Source organism: Papaver somniferum, chromosome 4 (assembly GCF_003573695.1).
Source record: "Papaver somniferum cultivar HN1 chromosome 4, ASM357369v1, whole genome shotgun sequence".
Classification (NCBI taxonomy): domain Eukaryota; kingdom Viridiplantae; phylum Streptophyta; class Magnoliopsida; order Ranunculales; family Papaveraceae; genus Papaver; species Papaver somniferum.
The window spans coordinates 47,783,393-47,807,031 of record NC_039361.1 but is presented as its reverse complement, the minus strand read 5'-3'; the positions used below and the strand labels follow the sequence as shown (position 1 = coordinate 47,807,031).

The 23,639-nt window shown below is 39.6% G+C and overlaps 1 pseudogene; it reads left to right on the top strand.

Moving 5' to 3' along the window:
• Positions 1 to 9,341: 9,341 nt before the first annotated feature.
• LOC113272471 lies at positions 9,342 to 23,186 on the top strand (annotated as a pseudogene).
• The last annotated feature ends 453 nt before the right edge of the window (positions 23,187 to 23,639 follow it).

The following is a 23,639-nucleotide window of genomic DNA, read 5'->3' as shown; positions in this document are numbered from 1 at the left end:
ATGAACTACCGATTTGAGATATCACCAGCTTGAGTACGCGTACGGGTATGCGTACCTTAGCTACCAGATTTGAGTTTACAAACTCAGCAGAAATTTTCGGTTCGAAAACTTCCGTAAGTACGCGTACTTAAGGTGACTGGTTTACTAGTTTTCAAACTTACAAACTCCAGCAGAAATTTTCGGTATGAAAACTTTTGTGGGTACGCGTACTCAACCTGTCTCCTTCACCAATACCGCATGCACACATATGCACGCACTTGGCTTCCGTCACATGGATTTATACACTAATGTGCGAACACACTACATATACTTATATCCATAGATGGTAATCTCAACTCTACATTTCAATCATTGAAACATTCTTCTATAATGTTATAACAATCGTTATTCACGATTATCGTCATCAAAGTTATTTTCAAGATTAAAACGTCATCATGACTTTCGTCACGGTTAAAGATGAAAATGGTTAAATCAAAAGCTTACCAACACATATTTCGATAAAAAGATAGGCGAGTAAACTCGGCTCGAAATAGCAAATGTGTATGTATGAAAACTATCATACTTATACGACTTTGTCTCAAGAGTAGGAGATAGAATAGACTTTTGAGTGATACATAAGTTCAAGTCTCCACATAACTTTTAGTCGGATGAAGTTCCACCGGTTCCTCGAGTAGTTCTTCGTCTTCGTAAGATGGTCGCCATGGAGTCTGGAGCTTCAACTACACTTGACTATCCTAGACCGAGACTTAGTCATAAGTAAACTAGAAATCAAGACATATAGTTTTGATCACTAATATTGACAAACATGCTTGAGATAGCAACTCATGCGAGTTAGACCGAGCAATGCTCTAACACAATGTCATAGTATTATTACACAACATCAAAGTTCAATTGTATCACAACTTTGACAACAATACTATGGTGATATGTATCACTCCCCCTTAGTCAATACTCCATCTCAACATGAAAACCACTCTCCCTTACATAATGATAATAATCCGTAAACCATATGTATTTGTATTGTGAACTACACATTAGTTCTCCCCTTTTTTGTCAATATAAATTGGCGAAGGTATGAAAACTAGTGGGATTCTCATGAAATTTTCATAGAGACACTTCATGACCAAAAGAAAGAAACATATCGACTTGTTTAGATGCAATCATATAGTCGAAACTAAATGCATTCATCAAGGAGTTTGAAAAGATACAAGATAACCCATATAATATTCCACAGCCGCACTCCCCATAAAGATATGGCAATTAAGCATAAGTTCAATTAAGAACTCTCCCCCATAGAATGTCATTCCCGAAAGAACAACAAGAGCGACCTTACTTTTGCGAGAAAAGAAGGATTTCTTTGGACAATAACAAATCACATGAAAACATGAATTTGTAATAAAAAATACTCAATTAAATTAACCACAAGAGAACCCATGATTAATTTAATTGGAAATGCTCACATAAGAGAACTTACGGAGCCGCACAGTATTTACATAAAGATGTGGATCAGGGAAAGACCAACACTGCGAAATATTCAAAGATTCATTCTATTTTTCATTAATATTTGCATAGGGACGTGTAATAGACTTAATCTTTGTAGACAAAATTTCATCCTATCTTTCATCAATATTTGCATAATGACATAATAGGCTTAACTTCTGTTGTCAAAAGTTCATTCTATCTTTTATCACTATTTGCATAATGACATATGATAGACTTAACTTTTGAGAAAGTATGGGACAATTATAGTTCACGGACGCAAACTGACATATCCCATAACAAGTTGCAATATATGGAACCATAAAGATTAAGACTGCAAAATCATCTTCCAAATAAACTTTAGAATTCAAATAAATAAATCTAAAAACATTGCAAGATAAAAATTATTGGAAATAGCTATGTGTACTCAAAATAATGGTTATTCCAAACCCTAGTTATCCTTTTTAAAACACAAGAATAAATTCTCATAAGAAGTTTCCTAGACAGAATAACAAAAAAAAAAAAAAAAAAAACTTAAGAAACAAGGGAAGACTCTTAAACAGTCAAATTCGATCATGAACTGAAATCAAATAGCTTTTCCGGAATCCTCACGATCATTGAGATTGACGGCATCCACTGTTTCTTCAGAGAAGATATCCTCATTGAGAAGATCTTTAACATGTGTCTTCATGAGAACAAGGTCAGAATTAACCTTTTTTCAACTCAGTTCTTAACCCATCAAGACTGTTCATAGTATCATCGAGTTGCAGTTTTGCTTCCTCAAAGTATTTAAGAAAATCATGAACCACTTCAGCAGAAATCATACCCTCATTCTCAACATCTTGATTATAAAAGGCATAGAAGCATGATGTATTAGGGTTTTGATCACCATCTTCTAATAGGGTTTTTTTTTCCTTCCCTTGGATTCGAAACCAATTCCTTTGTCAAGAAAACCTTTTGCAAAACCACCAGAGAGAGATGGTGAAGACATCCTTGACAATCACGAACAAAAACCTAGAGTATGTGTACTAGACACACACGATTTGGTATTTTAATGGTTTCTTTAGGGAATGTATTTTTAGGGTTTCTAAAGACAGTTCGTGAATTAAGACAAGGGTACCCGTACGAACATGGTCTGAACCCAAAGTAAACAAAAAGACTCAACAAAAATTTTGCTACGTGAAAAGAAAAAAATTTCTTTCACAAAGTTTTGGCTCAAGAAATTCTATATCTCCAATGAGAAACAATTTAGAGCACAAGCATAGCAGAAAAAAAAAATCTTTTCAAAGGTACAATTGAATAGATACTTGAGATACATCCGATACTTAGGTACAAATGTCAGTGAGTCAATAGTTTAACTAAGGACAATAAGAAGATATCTCAACTAGTTAGACAACAATTTTACCATAGTATACTTGATATTTAGCAGATCTTACTCAACAGGATTTTCATGAGTAAGAACTCCAGCCTTATAATTAATTAGCACAAGTATGAGCCCTAATCTCATTAAATGAATGATGTTGATGATTGAGTTTTTTATTTCTTCCAACTCTAGAAGAGAAACCTTTTTGATATGAAAAATCATCATAAAACTTGTTGTCATCAAAACATGAGACAAGGTTAGAGTCCTTACCGGAAGAGGTTTGTGTGGAAGATTTTGATACCATGTTGATAAGATCCTTGTATCCCTCAGTTATCAGATTAAGGTTGTCCTTCATGTCTCCACTCTTGTTTCCACCTAAGGAATCCTTTTTCATATCTTATGCATAATTCTTCTTAATAGATTGAGAGGAACCTTTCTGAAATCTCCTTTGCCAAATTGTTTCAGAGTTACAATTTGTCCGAACATTTGATCAGCAAATTGAACTGACTTTCCTGGAGGGATTCTCAAGGGGAGTACTAAAACCAATAGGTTTATATATACGAATACCAGTTACCTTTGAGAATTAGATCTAAGGTGTGTTGAAGATGAACAATTGACTTGTATTTCAACTTGGATTTGCCTCTTCGTTCAACATGTCCTTTTGAATCATAAAAGAGACACATTTTCTGATCACCGGAGTGATTAGAGTGAACAGACTTATCACTGTTTTTAGAGATTTCTTCCTTCTGAGAGATGTGAAGTTTCCTTGATTGGAGGAAGATACAAGCACATCTTTTCCAATTGGAAAAGATTGCGATTTATCTTCTGGAACTGAATTTTCAGTTGAGACCGAAGCGATTGGTATAATGGACTCTTTCGACAACCTTGAACAGAGAGTTTACTCAAAAGGTGTTCAATTTCCAAGGCATCCTTTTTGAGGTTAGTCTCGAGAGAGAAGCAAACTTTGCTGTTTTCCTCGCTAAGAGCCTTTAAATTAGAGTCATGAACTCTTACTATACCAATAACAACATTGACATTGTTTTTCAACCGGTTGATTCTATCATCCTGAATTCTAACAAGATTTAGAATCAGTTTTCTCTCTTCGGATGCATCCTTTTTTTCAATAAAGTCAACCTCGTTTGAAAGGTAATCGGGAAAACACTTATCAGTGCAATCTTATTTCGTCGGAACATAATGTTCATCTATAGTTGAGATAGACGAATCTTTCTCTTTAATAGATCTTATCGAAACATGATTTTTATCTCTGGTGATGCATTTATCAGAGATAGCACTTCCGTCCATAGAGTCAGATCGCTACAACACAGACTTATAAGGTCTTAAACGTGTTTGCCTGCTCTGATACCAATTGAAAATGCGGGGGTCTAACAACCTCACCCAATATTTCGCTTAGCAATCTGTATGGACTAACTCTAATATACTTTTAAGAGAATCAACTAGACTGTCAGACTCAATCCTAAGAAAAGTATATCAAATAGTTTGTATCTCAATTTCTCAATTCAATCCGCAATCAAGCAAAAAGGAATTTGCGAGCCCGATTGAATATATGAGAAATAACTTGAACGATACCAAAGGCCGATGTGAAAAGGTGGGGGGTCTAATAACCTTACCCAATATTTCTCTTAGCAATCTGTATGGAAAAACTCCAATATACTTTCAAGAGAATCAACTAGACAGTTAGACTCAATCTTAAGAAAAGTATATCAAAGAGTTTATATCTCAATTTCTCAATTCAATCCCCAATCAACCAAATAGGAATTTGCGAGCCTGATTGAATAAGAGAAATAACTTGGACGGTATTACAAACCAATGTCCAAGTGTCAATCAATTCAATCAACAACCCAAAGGCCGGATTCAAGAACTGATTGATCTTAACGCACAACCTGTGATATTTCTATTATATAAACAAATATAATACAGAAAAGAAATAACACAGACACCGGAAATTTTGTTAACGAGGAAACCGCAAATGCAGAAAAACCTCGAGACCTAGTCCAGTTTTGAACACAACACTGTATTAAGCCGCTAAAAAAATTATCCTACTACAAGTTAACTTCTGATTGGAATATAGTTGAACCCTAATCAATCTCACTATGATTCAAGGTACAGTCGTGCTCCTTACGCCTCTGATCCCAGCAGGATACTGCGCACTTGATTCCCTTAGCTGATCTCACCCACAACTAGGAGTTACTATGACCCAAAGTTGAAGACTTGATAAACAAATCTTTTTTACACAGAAAAGTTATAGAATGAATAAATATGTCTCCCACAGAAATACCGAAGAATTTTTGTTCCGTCTTTTGATAAATCAATGTGAACAGGAACCAATTGATATACCGGACTTATATTCCCAAAGAACAGCCTAGAAATATCAATTAACTCACAATAATCTTAATCTTATGGTAGCGAAACAAGATATTGTTGAATCACAAACGATGAGACGAAGATGTTTGTGACTACTTTTTATCTTGCCTATCGGAGATTAAATCTCGAGCAAATCTTAGAGAAGATAGTACTTAATCACGATATAAAACAGCAAGATCAGAACATGCAACTACAGAGAAAATAGTTGGGCCTGACTTCACAATCCCAATGAAGTTTTCAAGTCGTTGACCTACAGGGTTTCGTGAAATACCTAAGGTTAAAGGAGAATCGACTCTAGTCGCAACTAATATCACACAGGTGTTGCGGGGATTAGGTTTCCCAGTTGCTAGAGTTCTCCTTTATATAGTTTTCGAATCCGGGTTTGATAGATTTAAAACAAAGCAATCAATATTCACCGTTATGCTAGAGTTCTCTTTTATATAGTTTTCGAATCAGGGTTTAATAGCTTTGAAACAAAGCAATCAATATTCACCGTTATATGAAACCTGATCTAAGAGCCAAGCTAAGTTTGCTTAAAACTAAAGCAATATATATCCATTGTTAGATAGTCTTAGCTTGTTAGACACATACGAAATATGCCTTCATTTAGATATGGGTAACCGTACCTAAACATGTACGCCTTGTTGGCTCAACAATAGTTAACCGAAGTTAGCCATATGAACAATTTCATATTAACCTTATTCATCTTGATCACAACTAGTTAAAATGACTCAAATGAAACTAGTTTCTAGAGTTGTTCAATTGTTTATAATCTCCTAGAAGTATACAAGACACAATTGAAGCAAAATCGATTTTGATTCACTCGAATCAAGTCATGAACATTATATCCACAGTTTGCAAAAGATTGCATTCCTTATTATATAAACGTATTAGTTCATGAACAAACCGATTTTAGAACATCTTCCACTTAGGTATGCAAACGGGTAGCCAGAATGGGTTTGGGTTTGCCAGTATGCGAACGGGTACGCATACCTTAAAACACTTCCAAATTCCAGCAGAAATTCCCGGATCTAAACCTTACGCCAGTAAGCGTACCGGTATGTGTACTTAGGTACGCGGACTTTCACAAACCATCAAGTATGCACACTATGTTTCCCGGTCATGGATTACATATATGCAAGTACGCATACTATGTTCAAATCCAATTGTTCTAAACTCTATTTCGATGATTGAAACTTTCTTAGAGGATGAAAATAGTTGTTTTCACGAACTATTAGCATCAAAGTGATTTTCAAGTTATTGAAATAATCAATACGAAATATTCCCTGATCAAATGATTGTCTCACACAAATCATGTAAGATGTTACTAGGAAATTTTTCACAAGATCATCTTTTGACTTGCGTCAAGAATAAGATGAACTTGGTTAAAGAAAAATCTTACTAACACATATTTCTAGAAATATATACGCAAGTTAAACTCGGCTCGAAATATCAAATGTGTATAATTGAATACTATATAGTAATACGACTTTTGTCTCAATATAGGAGATAGAGTAGAAAAGGACTTTCTGAGTGATAGATGAGTTTCAGACTCCACATACCTTTTGTTGATGAAGTTCCACAAACTCTCCTTAGTAGTTCTTCGTCTTCAATCGATGAACGTCGTGAAGTCTAAAGCTCAACTACACAATCTATCCTAGTCCAAAACAGACTACAAATCAAGGCTTATAGTTTGAATCACTAACACTGACAAACAAGCTTGAGATAGAAACGGTTGCGAGTTCGACCGAGCAGTGATCTAACACAATGTTCAAGTATCAATCAATTTCAATCAACAACCAAAGGTTGGATTTACCAATTGATCGATTCAACGCACAACCTGTGACATTTCTATTATATAATAAAATATAATGTAGAAAAGAAATAACACAGATACCAGAAGTTTTGTTAACGAGGAACGCAAATGCAAAAAAAAAAAATCGGGACCTACACCAGATTTGAACACCACACTATATTAAGCTGCTACAAACACTATCCTACTCCAAGCTAACTTCGGACTGGAATGTAGTTGAACTCTAATCAATGTCACACTGATTCAAGGTACAGTCGCGTTCCTTACGCCTCTGATCCCAGCAGGATTCTGCGCACTTGATTCCCTTAGCTGATCTCACCCACAACTACGAGTTGCTACGACCCAAAGTCGAAGACTTGATAAAAAAATATTTCTCACACAGAAAAGTCTATTGGAATAGATAAATCTATCTCCCACAGATAAACCTATGAGTTTTGTTCCGTCTTTTGATAAATCAAGGTGAACAGGAACCAATTGATAAACCAGACTTATATTCCCGAAGAACAACCTAGTATTATCAACCACCTCACAATAATCTTAATCGATTAACAAAATAAGATATTGTGGAATCACAAACGATGAGACGAAGATGTTTGTGACTACTTTTTATCTTGCCTATCAGAGATCACTCTCGAGAAAATCTTAGATAAGATAGTACTCAGTCACGACAGAAAATGGAAAGATTAAAACATGCACTACAGAGAAAATAGTTGGGTCTGGCCTCATAATCCCAATAAAGTCTTCAAGTCGTTAACCTACGGGGTTTCGTAAAAAACCTAAGGTTAAAGGAGAATCGACTCTAGTCGCAACTAGTATCACACAGAAGGTGCGGGGATTAGGTTTTCCAGTTGCTAGAGTTATCCTTTATATAGTTTTCAAATCAAGGTTTGCAATCTAAGTTACCTTGGTAACCAAGCATTTAATATTCACCGTAGACTCAAGCTAATATCTTTCAACCGTTAGATCGAACTTAGCTTTTTATACACAAATGAAATGTGCCAACATATTGATAAAGGTAACCATACCTAAACGTGTCCACTTGGTTGGTTCAACAATAATTAACCGAGGTTACCAATATGAGCACTTTCATATGAACCTAATTCATCTTTATCACAACTAGTTTTAAAAAAAAAAAAAAACTAGTTAGAGAGTTTTTCAATTGTTTATATTCTCATAGAAGTATACAAGACACAATTGAAACAAATTCGATTTTGATTCATTTGAATCGTTTCATGAACATTATAGCCACGGTTTGCAAAGATTGCATTCCTTATTATATAAATGTATTAGTTCATGAACAAATCGATTTTAGGACATAACCCACTCAAGTATGCAAACGGGTACGCATACTTCCGGACCGAGTTTGGGTTTCGCTAGTATGCAAACGGGTACGCATACTTGGTACACTTCAAACTCCAACGGATATTCATGGACATGAACTTCCACTATTATGCGTACAGGTACGCATACTTAGTTCCCAGACTTCCATAACCAGCTTGTACGCGTACGGGTACGCATACCAAGGTTCACGGATTTTGGACTTTACACAAATGTGAATACACACACTATGTTTATATCCAATCATGGTTATGTGTTCTAAACCCGTATTTCAATCATTGAAACACTCTTAGAAGACGACAATAGTTGTCTCATAAAAACTATTAGCTTCGAAGCAATTTTCAAGTGATCGAATGATCTATACGAAATATTCTGATTCTACACCAAATGATTGTCTCACACCAATCATGTAAGATGTTAGAAGGCGATTTTCACATGATCATCTTTTGACTTGTGTCAATAATAAAAGATGAACTTGGTTAAAGCAAAAGCTTACCAACACATATTTCGAGAAATAGATAAGCAAGATAAACTCGGCTCGAAATATCAAATGTGCATGATTAAAGTCTATATAGCAATACGCATTTTTGTCTCAAAATAGGAGATGGAATAGATAGACTTTGTGAGTGATAGATGAGTTCAAGTCTCCACATATCTTTTGGTTGATGAAGTTCCACAAGTTCCCTTGAGTAGTTCTTCGTCTTTATTCGATGAACCCCGTGGAATCTAAAGCTCAACTACACTTACTATCCTAGTCCGAGACATCACTATAAGTAGACTAGAAATCAAGACTTATAGTTTTGGCAAATAAACTTGCCAAACAAGCTTGAGATAGCAACGCTTGCGAGTTCGATCGAGCAATGCTCTAACAGTAATGTTCATGTTAATAATGATGACGATGACCAAAGCATAGATTGAATATTTCTAATGATCGGTATAAACAACAGTTCAAGTCAAAAAGGGAGGATGGAAATCATCGATTTATGCATCGGTAAGTTCTTCCACCCCCATCTTTCTGATCATTGATCAGATTCCAACTATGTAACATTTTACTTCAGGGTATAAGAATTCTCTAAAGTACATGTGGTTGTGTGGTATATGTTAGGTATTGAAGTTTCAGAGAGATTTGCATTTTGTAGAACATCTGGAAACCTCATTACTTACCTCACTGATGTACTTGGTTAGTCCACGGCGAAAGCTTCCAAGCATGTCAACGTTTGGTCAGGTGTAGCTACTCTGCTTCCACTGTTAGGAGCTATCATTGCGAATTCCTACTTCGGTCGATTTAACACAATTCTCATCTCTTCATTTATATCATGGTGGGTTATATATATCTTTGATCTACGGTGATTTCAGTTGAAATTAAGAACTCGAGCATCTTAAAGTAATTTGGCCACAATTGTTGATTATATATACACATTCTTGCCATTTGCTTGAGATTCTGATTTGGGAATTTTCTGAATGTAGGGACTAGTTATGTTAACGCTTTCCGTATCCACTTTGGTTCCCCTAAAATTTCAATATTGGGTGTTCTTCATCTCTATATCTTGTCGCAATATGTCACACCTGAAAATGTCCTTAACAAATTTTTGAGCAACTGTAACCCGGCAATACAGTGGTTCAGTGATTTCTTATCACCCACTCGTATTTCAGCCTTGTAAGTTTGCATCTAAGCAAACAGCCAACTCTACCTTGAGTACGCAACGGAAGACTTACATAGGAGAGTGTGATACTCAAATTGAGATAGTTTTTGTAAGGTTAAGTCTTGGTTGAAGGTGAACAAGTCTGTGTAAGTCCCTAAATGGGCAAGTTTTGTATATCTTCCCTTTGATGCAATAAAATGAGATGATTGTGTCATGTTCTAAGTGTTCTTGATAGGTTGTTTGTTGTTAGTAATGTATGGCATTGATTGAGTGCATTATGGGGTACATTTGAGAAGTTTAAGTAATGTGAAAGAAGGCTAAAGATTTCCGCTGGTAAACTGAAGAGTTGGCTGTTTTCATTGGTGCAAACTTATAAGGCTGAAGTATAGGTGGGTGAAGTTTGATTCAGAAAACCACTGTGCTGCTGGGTTACACTTTCGCAGATATTTGTCCGGGGCATTTGGAGGTGTGACACAATAGGTGAAGGTGGACATAAACCATGTGTGCGAGCATTTAGCGCAGAACAATTTGATGAACATTTACCAGAGGAAAAGAAAGCAAAAAGTTCATTCTAATTGGTGGTACTTTGGATTATAAAGTGGATCTCTGGTTGGTATGTCATTTGTATTTTACATTCAAGAGAACCTAGGATGGATGATCGGGTTTGGTCTTCCCACACTTGCAATGGTATTTGCACTGGTTGTTTTTCTGATAGGTTGACGATTCAATCATCGTCATGTTCCTAAAGGAAGTCCATTAGTTCGAATTATGCAAGTGTTTGTTGCAGCTTACTGTAAACGTCATCTATGTGTCTCAAAGGATGGGGTTGCATTGTATGAGGAAGAAAACCGAGATGATGCTGGTTTATCATCCAAGGGATGGATCCTCGCTCCCACTAATCAACTCAAGTAAGTGCATTCCTAAACTCTAGTGTTCAAATCGATGATCATTGATCACCCCTCCAATGATGGAGGGAGGAGCAAGCGAGGTGAGGCACACCGCATACACTCTCCAGATTTCTTCTCCTTGACTTCCATTCTATAAGTGGTGTGTGTGTGCGCGCGTGCATAATTAACATGCGCATGGGTTGTACTATTTTTAATGTGCTCAATGGCTTCTTGTGAGCCTGGATGTGCATTGTTCTGCTAGCAAGGCACGACTTGTTATTTGGTGTATATACTGGTGTAATGATTAGCTGCATGAAGGCTGAGGCCTGAATTTGAGTGCCTGCCCGTGAGAGAATCTAGCTAATTGGTGATTCTCTGTCTTAAAATCCTTCAGGTGTTTTGATAAAGCTACAATCAAGGACAAAATAGATATATCGAGCGGCATGAAAAATGATTGAAGGCTTTGCTCCGTTACCCAGGTAGAAGAAGTGAAACTCCTACTTCGTTTGGTCCCCATTTGGTTGAGTTGCTTGTCTTTCGCCATAGTTCAGGCACAAGGAGGAACATTTTTCACTAAGCAAGGCAGTTCAATGGACATGACGATTGATCACGACTTCCTCATACCCTCAGCTTCACTTCAAGTAATAACCGGTTTGACAATAATCCCGACAGTCGTGATTTACGATAGAATTCTAGTTCCAATAGCAAGAAACTGGACAGGAATCCAATCTGGAACAACAATGCTTCAAAGAATTGGGCTCCAAATATTTTTTGCAGCACTTTCAATGGGTGTAGCGGCGTTAGTTGAGGCGAAACGAGTTCAAGTTGCAATGCAATATGGTATAATGGACCAACCCAATCTAACAATTCATCCGAGTGTTTGTTGCTTACTGCCTCAATATGCAATATTAGGATTTGCGGACGTGTTTGCTATCTTGGGCTTAAAGGAATTATTTTATGATCAAATGCGTGATGAGATGAAAAGTATGGGGGCTGCAGTTTATCGTAGTGTTCTTAGTGTTGGGAGTTTTTAAGCAGCCTTATGTTGATGGTGGTTTTCAGTTTAGGGTTAGAATCGTAAAACCCTATATTTAGCGTTGTCATCCTGCAAAGGAATAAAGACCGTTTAAAAGTAACGAGTGCATAAACCTCTTTACTTACATATGTACTGAGCAATTCAACATATCTATGAAATTTATCCAGAATGGTGCATGGAGCAATAATCCTAGATATTCTATAAATTTTAACATACTGCATTACTTACTAATGCATTGACCTGCTTGATATTTTTCCATGCTATGTTCCCAGCCGAACTCCCGATATTGACATGACATGACGATTAAATGTTCACTCTTAGCAGAGTAGCGTGAATCTCCCGAAGTGTCAGTATCGGGATTCTGCATGAAAATACTCACACATGACACGCCATCCTCTGACAAAGAGATTTTCGTGTCGACGCACTTTTAGTTGAAAGTTAGCGCGATCGAACGCATTTGAATTCCTTAAGAAAAATCTAGACCGATCATATCAGTCTCAAAAATAATCACGGACACACGATTTGGTCGCGCGATTTAACAAGCTTAGACTACTCCTAATATAATTAGGTGATCATCATAGTGACCACCGGCGGGCCCACTAGTGCCCTAGTCGATCGAGCCCTCTTTTGCTCGTTCACAAACTCTTCAAACGCCGACCCAAATATGGGCGTTCGCGCTGAATGAAAATAGCTCAAACGAGCTGAGACCGACAAAAGGAGTCTCAAAACGCATTGCATCCGTCCAACTTAGTCGGCCTAGTTGGACGGCTTGGATCGCATCTCGAGCGATCAAAGAGGTGCCAACGTGTTAACCGTTGGCCCAACTCCTCCCTTGGTCGAACGACCTGTCCACTGCAAAACCAGAGCATATCAAATCGCTTACCCAAAGTAGCGTGAACACACTGTTTCAAAAACCCTAAAATCACTTTGCGGAAACACATTACTGCCGCAAAACGATCACAACCATCCATCTTTTCCAGCTGATTTGAGTGGCTTAGATCTAATTTTAGATGTCCCAGGAGATGTCAACATGCTCACTGGCAACCCATCTTTGCACGAGGTTGATCGACCTGCTCTAACTAGTACGCAGTGTCTCGAATCCATCACTCCTCCACATGGCGTGATCGACCAAGTAGCAGTTCGTCCATAGGGAATTCGAACGATCGCCTAAAGGTGGTCGGTCGTGCTACCTTTTTAAGACGCTCAATCCGTGACTGATTCGATCGAGCTCAAAAACAACGATGCTTCTAGCACATCGATTTTCTTTAGCTGCTTATTCGAAAGCGATGCTTTGGAAACATCGATTATAAGCAATACTTTATAAATATTGGTTTCACAAATAATTTGTTATTTAACCAAAAAGAACCATGTGCTGCTTTCAGCAACGAGTCCCACGACTCAACCCACTTATTCGAGACATCAAACATGTCATAAACTGGGGGATGCTCATTGGGGTATTGGTCTGGCGGTTTACAGCGCGCGGCGTGCAACGCGCCCATTACAAGAAAGTGTCAGGAAAGACGGACGGTTAACAGTAATGAGAGTAGTGGGGGAATGTGCGATCAGTCCTCCCTCATAACGGAAACATGATGATCACCACCTTCCGCACAAACCCACTTCTCCACTACTTAACTTCCTCCACTTCCTAAGAGATCAGGGTGCCCTCAATGACTTGTATAAATAGGTTTTCAACCTATTGAAACAGACGGAAGACACAAGTGTTATCAACACAAGTAGCCAGAAACCATTTCTGATACAAGTCATAAACAGCCACACCTTCATAAATTCAACATTCTGATCTCAAACACCTTCTCCGCTTCCCTCCCTAAGATCAACCCTTCTCATTCACCTTGTGACCGAATTGAATCTGTAACGGCCATTTCTTTGTTTAGGCCAGAGTCTTACAGATTGATCTCTCGAACTCAAAAGTACTCCCGTGCAGTGCATTTGTTTAGGGTTTGAATTCTTTTCTCATCAACACACCCCAAATTTACCAAAAACAGCAGAATCAGTTTTTACCCTCAAACAACTGGCGACCATAGTGGGAGATTAATCTCTCGGTTGCAAGATAAATTTCTAATTTCATTTCAATTTTTCTCATATTCATGATGGTTGGTCTTAGGATCAATTCAACTCCAAACTCCGAGCAGAATCTTTCAAATGATGATGCTCCTCCATCCAACGCTCTATCTGATCGCATAACCAATGGAGAAATTCCAACCCTGATAGAATTGTCTTGAGTACAGGAAATACACACGAGGAACATGGACGTGATTAAAGAGACAATAGAGAGCATACTCAACTTCCTCGTCAAGCTTACATCGGATTTGAGAGGCTTCTCCGCTCCGGAGATTCCAACAATGAGGACTAACTCTTCAACCGATGATCGTCCTCAAATCAATAGCTTCACCACCAACCAACGGCCAGTGGGCCAGAAGGCGGCTTCTTTAGTGGAAAGTTTGTGTGAGCTTCTACACCTCTCAAAGGATCAACGAGCGAAGACGTTTGCTGCAATCAATCAGATAGCTCTAGACGCACGTTTGGCTCCTTCATGCAATCAAGCCCCCAAAACATCAGAAATGTCCATAAATAATATCACGTTTACTGAAGATGACATGATGGCAGAGGAAGGTCACAACAGAGCCCTGCATGTTACTGCACGCATCAAGGGTTCAGAATTTAAAAGGGCTCTTATTGACACGGGAGCATCCTCGAATGTCATTACTCTTAAAACTCTCAGGACAACCAGGGTTCGACCAGACAAATTCATACGGCAGCCTACCATGATGACAGACTTCGAAGGAAACCAGACCAGCACATATGGGTATGTTAATTTGAATATCAGTAGGACTTGTCCAGTCGAAAGTAAAATTTGAAGTGATAGAAAAGGAACCATATTATCATATGATACTAGGGATACCATGGCCTCATTATAATAAGATCATCCTCTCAACGTACCACCAATGCCTGAAAACCATGCTGAATGAAGAAGTCGTTCACATCCCTGCATCATTGTCTCCTTATGCACCGATTTACGGCGTGGAACTGTTCGAGCCAAAGGAGAATCCACAAGGTTCATCTAGCAAGGTTTACTGCACTCCGCTCCCTACATGGACGTCGATCGAAGAGGAAGATCGGCTCATATCACTGAGCAGACAGACCAAGTCTTGTGATGCACTTCCGCTAACAGGACACGCTAACTCTTCTACTTCGAACGAAGGCTCAGATCATCTCCATACTAAGAGGGAACGGACCTTTATGGAGAGTCGCAATCAGAAAGGGAAAACTGTATACCGTCGACTTTGTTAGCAATTAGAAGGGGAGGCTATCACTCGGTCTCTCCGCCCAATAGAATGCAATAAAAACAACAGGTTGCAAGAAGAAGTACCGGATGATCCGCGACAGTTACAGGACGACACTGACTCCACAACCGATGAACTCGAGGTCATCAACATCGGGGATGAAGAATCTCCAAGACCTATATCCATCAGTTCGACTCTATGTGCGGACGAACGCACAAACCCCGTGAATCTTCTCAAGGAGTATCAAGACATATTTGCATGGACATACGAGGAAATTCCCGGCTTAGATGAAAAACTGGTCACTCATCATCTACATATAATACCTGGATCCAAACCGATCAAACAATCTCTGAGGCAGTTCAGGCACGACGTGGAGGAGAAGATCAAGACTGAGATACAGAAGTTGTTGATTGCTGTCTTCATCAATCCCATTCACCATCCTACCTGGTTAGCCAACGTAGTTCCTGTAAAGAAGAAAAGAGACCAAATTAGGTGATGTGTTGATTTCAGAGATCTGAACAAATGCTGCCCAAAGGACGATTTTCCCCTCCCCAACATTGACATGCTAGTAGACGCTACCAGCGGGCATGGCATGTTCTCTTTCATGGATGGGTACAGCGGCTATAACCAGATAAAATGTATGAACACGATGCGAGTAAGACAGATTTTCGAACTCCTCTATGAAACTTTTACTATGCTGTGATGCCTTTCGGTATGAAAAATGCTGGTGCTACCTACCAACGCTCCATGACTGCAATATTTCATGATATGATGCACAAGCAAGTCGAAGATTACGTAGATGACATGGTAGTCAAGTCGAGGACTCGAGCAGCCCATACAGACGTCCTACGGAAAGTGTTTGAAAGATGTCGCGAGTATAAATTGAAGATGAACCCTCTGAAGTGCGCTTTCGGGGTCTCTTCCGGTAAATTTTTGGGATTCCAAGTCACCTATGAAGGGATCAAGGTCGATCCAACCAAAACCCAAGATATTCTCATGATGCATCCTCCGCAAACTGTGAAAGAACTTCAGAGCTTCATGGGCAAGGTAAACTACATCCGACGTTTTATACTTGGTTTGGCTCAGCTTATCGATTCATTCACCCCCCTTGCTGAAGAAGGGAGTGAGTTTCATTTGGAGCACAAAGCAACAAGAAGCGTTTCGAAAGATCCAGCAAATATTTTCATCACCTTCTGTCATGAAATATCTCATACGAGGAAGACCGTTGTGTCTCTACACTGCCTTTAGCGATGTTGATGTTGGGGCCCTCCTTGCCCAAGAGGATGATGAGGGGATCGAACACCCTATATACTACTTCAGTCGTACTTTGAGGGATTCTGAACTCAGATACCCCAAAGCAGAGAAAGCATGTTTAGCCTTAGTTCACGCCGCGCAGAAATTCAAACATTATCTACTATCGAACAAAGTGGTGTTAATATCCACAGTTGACCCTATCAAGTTCTTACACTCAAAACCGGCCTTGATCGGCAGACTGGCCAGATGGCTGCTCCAAACGTCGGAGCTTGATATAACGTACGCTCCTCCAAAACCTATCAAAGAGAAAGCGGTAGCAGATCTGCTAGCGGCATTCCCATGAGAAGGAACTACAGCACTGCATGAAGACCTTCCTGGAGAATTTCTAGAAATCTCTCTTGCCAAAGAGGGGGCATGTCTATTATATTTCGATGGTTCTAGTGTCTCCAACGGGCGAATTCTTTTCACATTCTTTCAATATGGAATTTCAGTGCACCAACAATTCGGCAGAATATGAAGCTTTCCTCATAGGATTGTCACTAGACAAACAAGCAGGAGCCACACACCTGGAAGTAAGAGGCAACTCTAAATTGCTGGTCAATCAGATGAATGGAGTATACTCGTGCAAAGAGGTGACACTGGACCCTTATAGATCTGAGGCGCAAAAGCTATTGAACTACTTTTCTGATGCAACCATAACCCATATTGGCCGCAATAACAACAAACACCCGATTTCCTAGCCACATTAGCCTCGAAGCTGCAGTTTGAAGGCTTGGAAGAAACTTTTATCGTAAAGAGGCGGACTGTGGCGTCAACATGGCTTTCACAATCTAAAGACACTGAAACCAACGACTGGAGAACTCCAATTATTCAAGAGATAAACAGTTTGCTATCACAAGGAAAGGTCAGTCTCAAAACCCTGCAAAGCTTTTTTATGCTTCATGGAGTGTTATACCACCGAAATACAGATGGGTCTCTGTCAAGATGTCTTGGAGACGAGGAATCCCAACTACAACTTAATCGTATTCACAGCGAGATCTACGGACAAACGTTGGTACTGACTTTGTACCGACGTCTTCAACGCCTTGGCTATTACTGGCCGGATATGGAGACTCAATCCCGATCGCTCCAGGGTTCTTGCTCTAGTTGTCAAGCGCCACCACATCAATTGGAGGTCTTTAACGTTGTCTATGCTGGGGACTGGCGAGAACCATACATCAATTATCTTTGCGATGGTGTGCTTCCTACCAACAATAAGGATGCAGCTAAGTTAAAACAGAAAGCCAAGATATTCGTATTTCATGAGGGAATCCTATACCGCAAAATCTTTGGAGGCAACCTGCTACGGTGTTTGGAAAAATCTGAAATCCCAATTATGTTAAAGGAGACGCACGAAGGCGAACACCAAGGGAAAAGGAAGTTGTTCCTCCAAGTGCACGAAAGGTATTACTGGCCAACTATGGAAGATGATGCAGCAGCATTTGTTCAGAGATGCCGTGAATGCCAGACTCACGGGAATCTCATCCACATGCCTTGCACCCCACTTCACTCAATAAGTAGTCCATGGCCTTTCTACAGCTGGGGACTTGATATTATTGGGAAAATCAATCCAGCCTCCTCAAAGCAGCACGAGTATATCATAACTGCGACGGAATACTTTACCAAATGGGTTGAATCCATTCCTCTTCGAGGAACCACTGGAGCGACAATTGCAGCATTTATTAAGGAATACATCATCTGTCGGTTTGGCGTACCTAAGCACATTATTACTGATAGTGGTACCCCCTTTGCCAACAAGCAAGTGCAAGAGCCACTTGAAGAATATGGAGTTAAAAAGATTTTCTCTACTCCTTACTACCCTCAAGGGAATGGACAAGTTGAAAGCACTAACAAAACTCTGATCTGAATTCTCAGTCGGACGGTGCATGACAATCCCAAGACATGGCACGAACAACTGCCAATGGCGTTGTGGGAGTATCACACAACACCTAGGATCTCTACAGGCGTATCTCCTTATTCACTTGTCTATGGCGCGGATGCGATCCTCCCAGCAGAGATTAAAATCCCGTCTGATAGAATTGCAGCAGCGAGTGGAGTTCAATGGAATGAGGTCGAAGCATCGAGTTCCAGAATTGCGGAATTAGATACTTTAAACTTCAGGAGAGTTAAAGCGGAAGAACATGCTCGAGCATACAGGAGCAGGATCTCGAGAGCCTATGATTAAACTGTAAATCCACGAGTTTTTAAGATAAGAGATCTGGTGTTGAAGACTGCTAAACACATCCAGCAAGACATGTCTGCACCAAAGTTTTCTCCAAAATGGGAAGGTCCCTATGTGATCACCAAGGCTTATAACAGCGGTTACTACAATGTTGTCAAAGAGGATGGAGGAAGATTGGAAGCAGTCATCAACGGGAAGTGGCTCAAGGCATATTACGCCTGATCATCATTATATTCCTCGCGGCCTCACTATGCAACAATAAGGCATTTTCATTCTTCTCATATCTTAGTTATCAAATTCTCCATTAGTTAAAGCATATTAATGTAATCTCCATTCGATTAACAAAACCCAATGCAATTCATTTTCCAAAACAAGGTTCAAAACCCCAACAAAAAAAAATGGTCAAAACGTCATTGTGCCTACTTATTCAAAACAATAAATAAAATTACGAATCAGAAAAGGCCATCCAACAAGTTGTAGTTCCTTGAAAGCATTATTTTCAGCCTCTCCTGATACCTTTCAGTCATGCTCTTCAAGTTTTGGATCGCCTGTTCCACCTTCTCAGATTCTGCATCCAAGGCCTTATCCTCTTCCAAGATGGCCTTCGTAGTAGGAACGACATTGGCGATGATGCCGGCTCGATCAACATTGATAATATCAAGGCGCTTCCCCATCCAACCCACATTGAACTCCATGGATTCACAGGTAGATATCATGTCTTCCCACTTTTCAATAGTTGATTCAGCAACATCACGTATGGATGTACCTTCCATCTCTGCAAGCATTGGAATGAGACAGTTCACCGTGGTAACTAAAGCAGACGAGCAGTATCGCACTACGTTCCTGGTTGCAATATGGCCGTACCTCCTCCATATTTTTGTATAGAAGGGTATGGACTCCTTCCTCACTAGAAAACCGCCAACATCCCGGTAACTGGAAGATAAACATCTCATATGAATATCGAAACGCAATCCCGCGTTGGGGTGCTCGTAGGAAGAGATGCCCAAATCAGCGTCCTCCAGATCAGCAACAGGCGTGTTTGAGCTTGAGGGGAGGGGAGTGGTTAAATCATCGTCGTCAACCACTGTTACACATGTCCCAGAAGGATACCTCTGCAAGAAAAAAAGGAGGAGGTTGCATCACCGACTAGCCATGGCAGACAGATATATATTCACCAGTAGAAAATATACCGGTATGATCTTCTTGACTCGCATGATCTGGACAGGAGAATCGTCACGAGGCTCAGGGATTCAACCGCTCTAAAAGAAAAGAATGATTAGACGCCAAAAGAAAAAGAAGAACTACTACCTCAAAATCAGAAAATATTTAAAGTCATACTCTGAATACAAGCCGCTTGCATTTAGCAGAAGAATCTGGCTGAGTCGAAGAAGATGATCCACCTCTATCTGGCATGATGAAAACGGAGAGTTTCAGCAAGAGAATCTTTATCTCAGCACGATAAGGGTGTTTTAGATTCCATGTATATATATATATGTATATGTACACGACAGAAACCCTAAAGTGAGACTGAATGACTGTAACAAGATTCATCCGATAAACGAGGATTCAACACCAACCAAGCCATGCTTCTTGTTGAAACCCTAATTAAGAAATGGAAAGGACCGTTAGATGGTCAAAGAAATAATACGTCCAACCCAACTCCGAGTCCTAGTCAGCATATCTGGAGGATACAAGGCAGTCGTGTTCCCAAATTCAAAGCAGCGGCCACTTCCCTGCTACGACAATGGAGGGAGATCAACACAACAAGGAGCACCAGCAACTGCAAGCAAACACACAGGCGGACGAGCAAATAATAAAGAGGAAGGACGACCTTTTTTTATACACATGATGTTTTTGGAATTTGGGTGTGAAAGGGTTTCCTTTTGTAATGCATGGAGGAAGGCAGCTTCCCGTGAGCGCCAACGCTCCCCGGCCGGGCTAACAGTGCACGCTCGTACTTATTACAAGAGTGGATCAAGTGTTTCCTAGTAATCCTTACATGCTTTGTCTTTTCAATTTGTTCTTTCCTGTCACCATCTATTGTTTTCCACGCAACAATGTCACTGTTACGTGCTAAGCACGGGACTTAATGTTGATGGTGAATTTCAGTTTAGGGTTACAATCGTAAAACCCTATATTTAGCGTTGTCATCATACAAAGGAATAAAGACCGTTTAAAAGTAACGAGTGCGTAAACATCTTTACTTACACATGTACTAAGCAATTCAACATATTTATGAAATTTATCCAGAATGGTGCATGGAGCAACAATCCTAGATATTCTGTAAATTTTAACATACTGCATTACCTACTAATGCATTGACCTGCTTGATATTTTTCCATGCTATGTTCCCAGCCGAACTCCCGATATTGACATGACATGACGATTAAATGTTCACTCTCATCAGAGTAGCGTGAATCTCCCGAAGTGTCAGTATCGGTAATCTGCATGAAAATACTCACACAGGACACGCCATCCTTTAACAAAGAGATTTTCGTGTCCACGCACTTTTAGTTGAAAGTTAGCGTGATCGAACACATTTGAATTCCTTAAGAAAAATCTAGACCGATCATATCAGTCTCAAAAATAATCACGGCCACACGATTTGGTCGCGCGATTTAACAAGCTTAGACTACTCCTAATAGAACTGGGTGATCATCATAGTGACCACCGGGGGGCCCACTAGTGCCCTAGTCGATCGAGCCCTATTTTGCTCATTCACAAACGCTTCAAACGCCGATCCAAATATGGGAGTTCGCGCTGAATGAAAATAGCTCAAACGAGCTGAGACCGACAAAAGGAGTCTCAAAACGCATCGCGTCTGTCCAACTTAGTTGGTCCAGTTGGATGGCTTGGATCGCATCTCGAGCGATCAAAAAGGTTCTAACGTGTTCACCGTTGGCCCAACTCCTCTCTTGGTCGGTCGACCTGTTCACTGCAAAACCATAGCATATCAAATCGCTTACCCAAAGTAGCGTGAACACGCTGTTTCAAAAACCCTAAAATCACTTTGTGGCAACGCATTACTACCGCAAAACGATCACAACCATCCATCTTTGCCAGCTGATTTGAGTGGCTTAAATCTAATTTTAGATGGCCCAGGAGATGTCAACATTCTCACCGGCAACCATCTTTTCACGAGGTTGATCGACCTGCTCGAACTAGTACGCAGTGTGTCGAATCATTCGCCCAAAATGGGTTATCCACTCAGCCCCCAAACCCTAAAAATTGCGTCGACGGCAGTAAATAACTGCCGCAAATCGATCACAACCATCCAACTTCGCTAGCCTAGTTGGACGGTGTAGATTTATTTTCAGAAAACTAACAAAGTAGCGTTGTGACCGCCGGTCATCACTCCTCCACAAGGCGTGATCGACCAAGTAGCAGTTCGCCCATAAGGCACTCGAACGATCGCCCAAAGGTGGCCGGTCGTGCTACCTTTTTAAGACGCTCAATCCTTGACTGATTCGATCGAGCTAAAAACAGCGATGCTTCTAGCACATCGATTGTTTCCAGCTGCTTATTCGAAAGCGATGCTTAGAAAACATCGATTATAAGCAATACTTTATAAATATTGGTTTCACAAATAATTTGTTATTGAACCAAAAAGCACCATGTGTTGCTTTCAGCAACGAGTCCCACGACTCAACCCACTTACTCGAGACATCAAACATGTCATAAACTTGGGGATGCTCACTGAGGTATTGGTCTGGCGGTTTACAACGTGCAGCGTGCAATGCTCCCATTACGAGAAAGTATTAGGAAAGACGGACGGTTAACAGTAATGAGAGTAGTGGGTGAACGTGTGATCAGTCCTCCCTCGTAACGGAAACATGATGATCACCACCTTCCACACAAACCCACTTCTCCACTACTTAACTTCTTCCACTTCCTAAGAGATCAGGGTGCGTTCAATGACTTGTATAAATAGGTTTTCAACCTATTCAAACAGACGGAATACACAAGTGTTATCAACACAAGTATCCATAAACCATTTCTGATACAAGTCATAAACAGCCACACCTTCATAAATTCAACATTCTGATCTCAAACACCTTCTCTGCTTTCCTCCCTAAGATCAACCCTTCTCCTTCACCTTGTGACCGAATTGAATCTGGAACGGCCATTTCTTGGTTTAGGCCAGAGTCTTACAGATTGATCTCTCTAACTCAAAAGTACTCCCCCGCTGTGCATTTGTTTAGGGTTTGAATTCGTTTCTCATCAACACACCCCAAATTTACCAAAAACGGCAGAATCAATTTTTACCCTCAAACACCTTATCATCTCAATGATACAGTTTGCAAGCTTAAGAAATGGATATGAATGGTTGGGGAACAATCTTAATAGAGCTCACCTTGATTATTACTACTGGTTATTAGCAGGATTGTGTACTTTTGGGATTGGTGTTTATATACCTGTTTCTTAGTGTTACTTATACAAGAGAACTGTTGCAGATTTACCAACTTAAATTTTGTAAAGTTAAAAGAGATTTATCATTTGAAAGTATGGTTTTGTTATAGGGTTTTGGTATTTGCTTCTTGTGACTTGTGGTTGTTGATTGGCCTGTCCTGTTGAAATTTTAACAACAAATATATTTTGGTCGGGCACTAGAATGCAATACAGCTCTTGCCCATTTGTGTTTCGAATATTTCTTGGTTGGAACTAGTACTACCACATTTCAATGATACTAAAAATTTGCAATCTAAAAAATTTCAATCACTTTTGAACCAAAAATATATTTTTTTGTTGTTGATGTGAAGTAGTATCACATATCTTTTATTCTCAAGTATCTCTTGGAGGATTGAAAACTTCTGAGAGGTGAACATTTTCGGAATGACCCTGACTAATTCCATGTCATCAATTTTATTTAAAAAACAATATTTAATACAAAATCATGTTAAAAAAAATATTTTTATGCTCA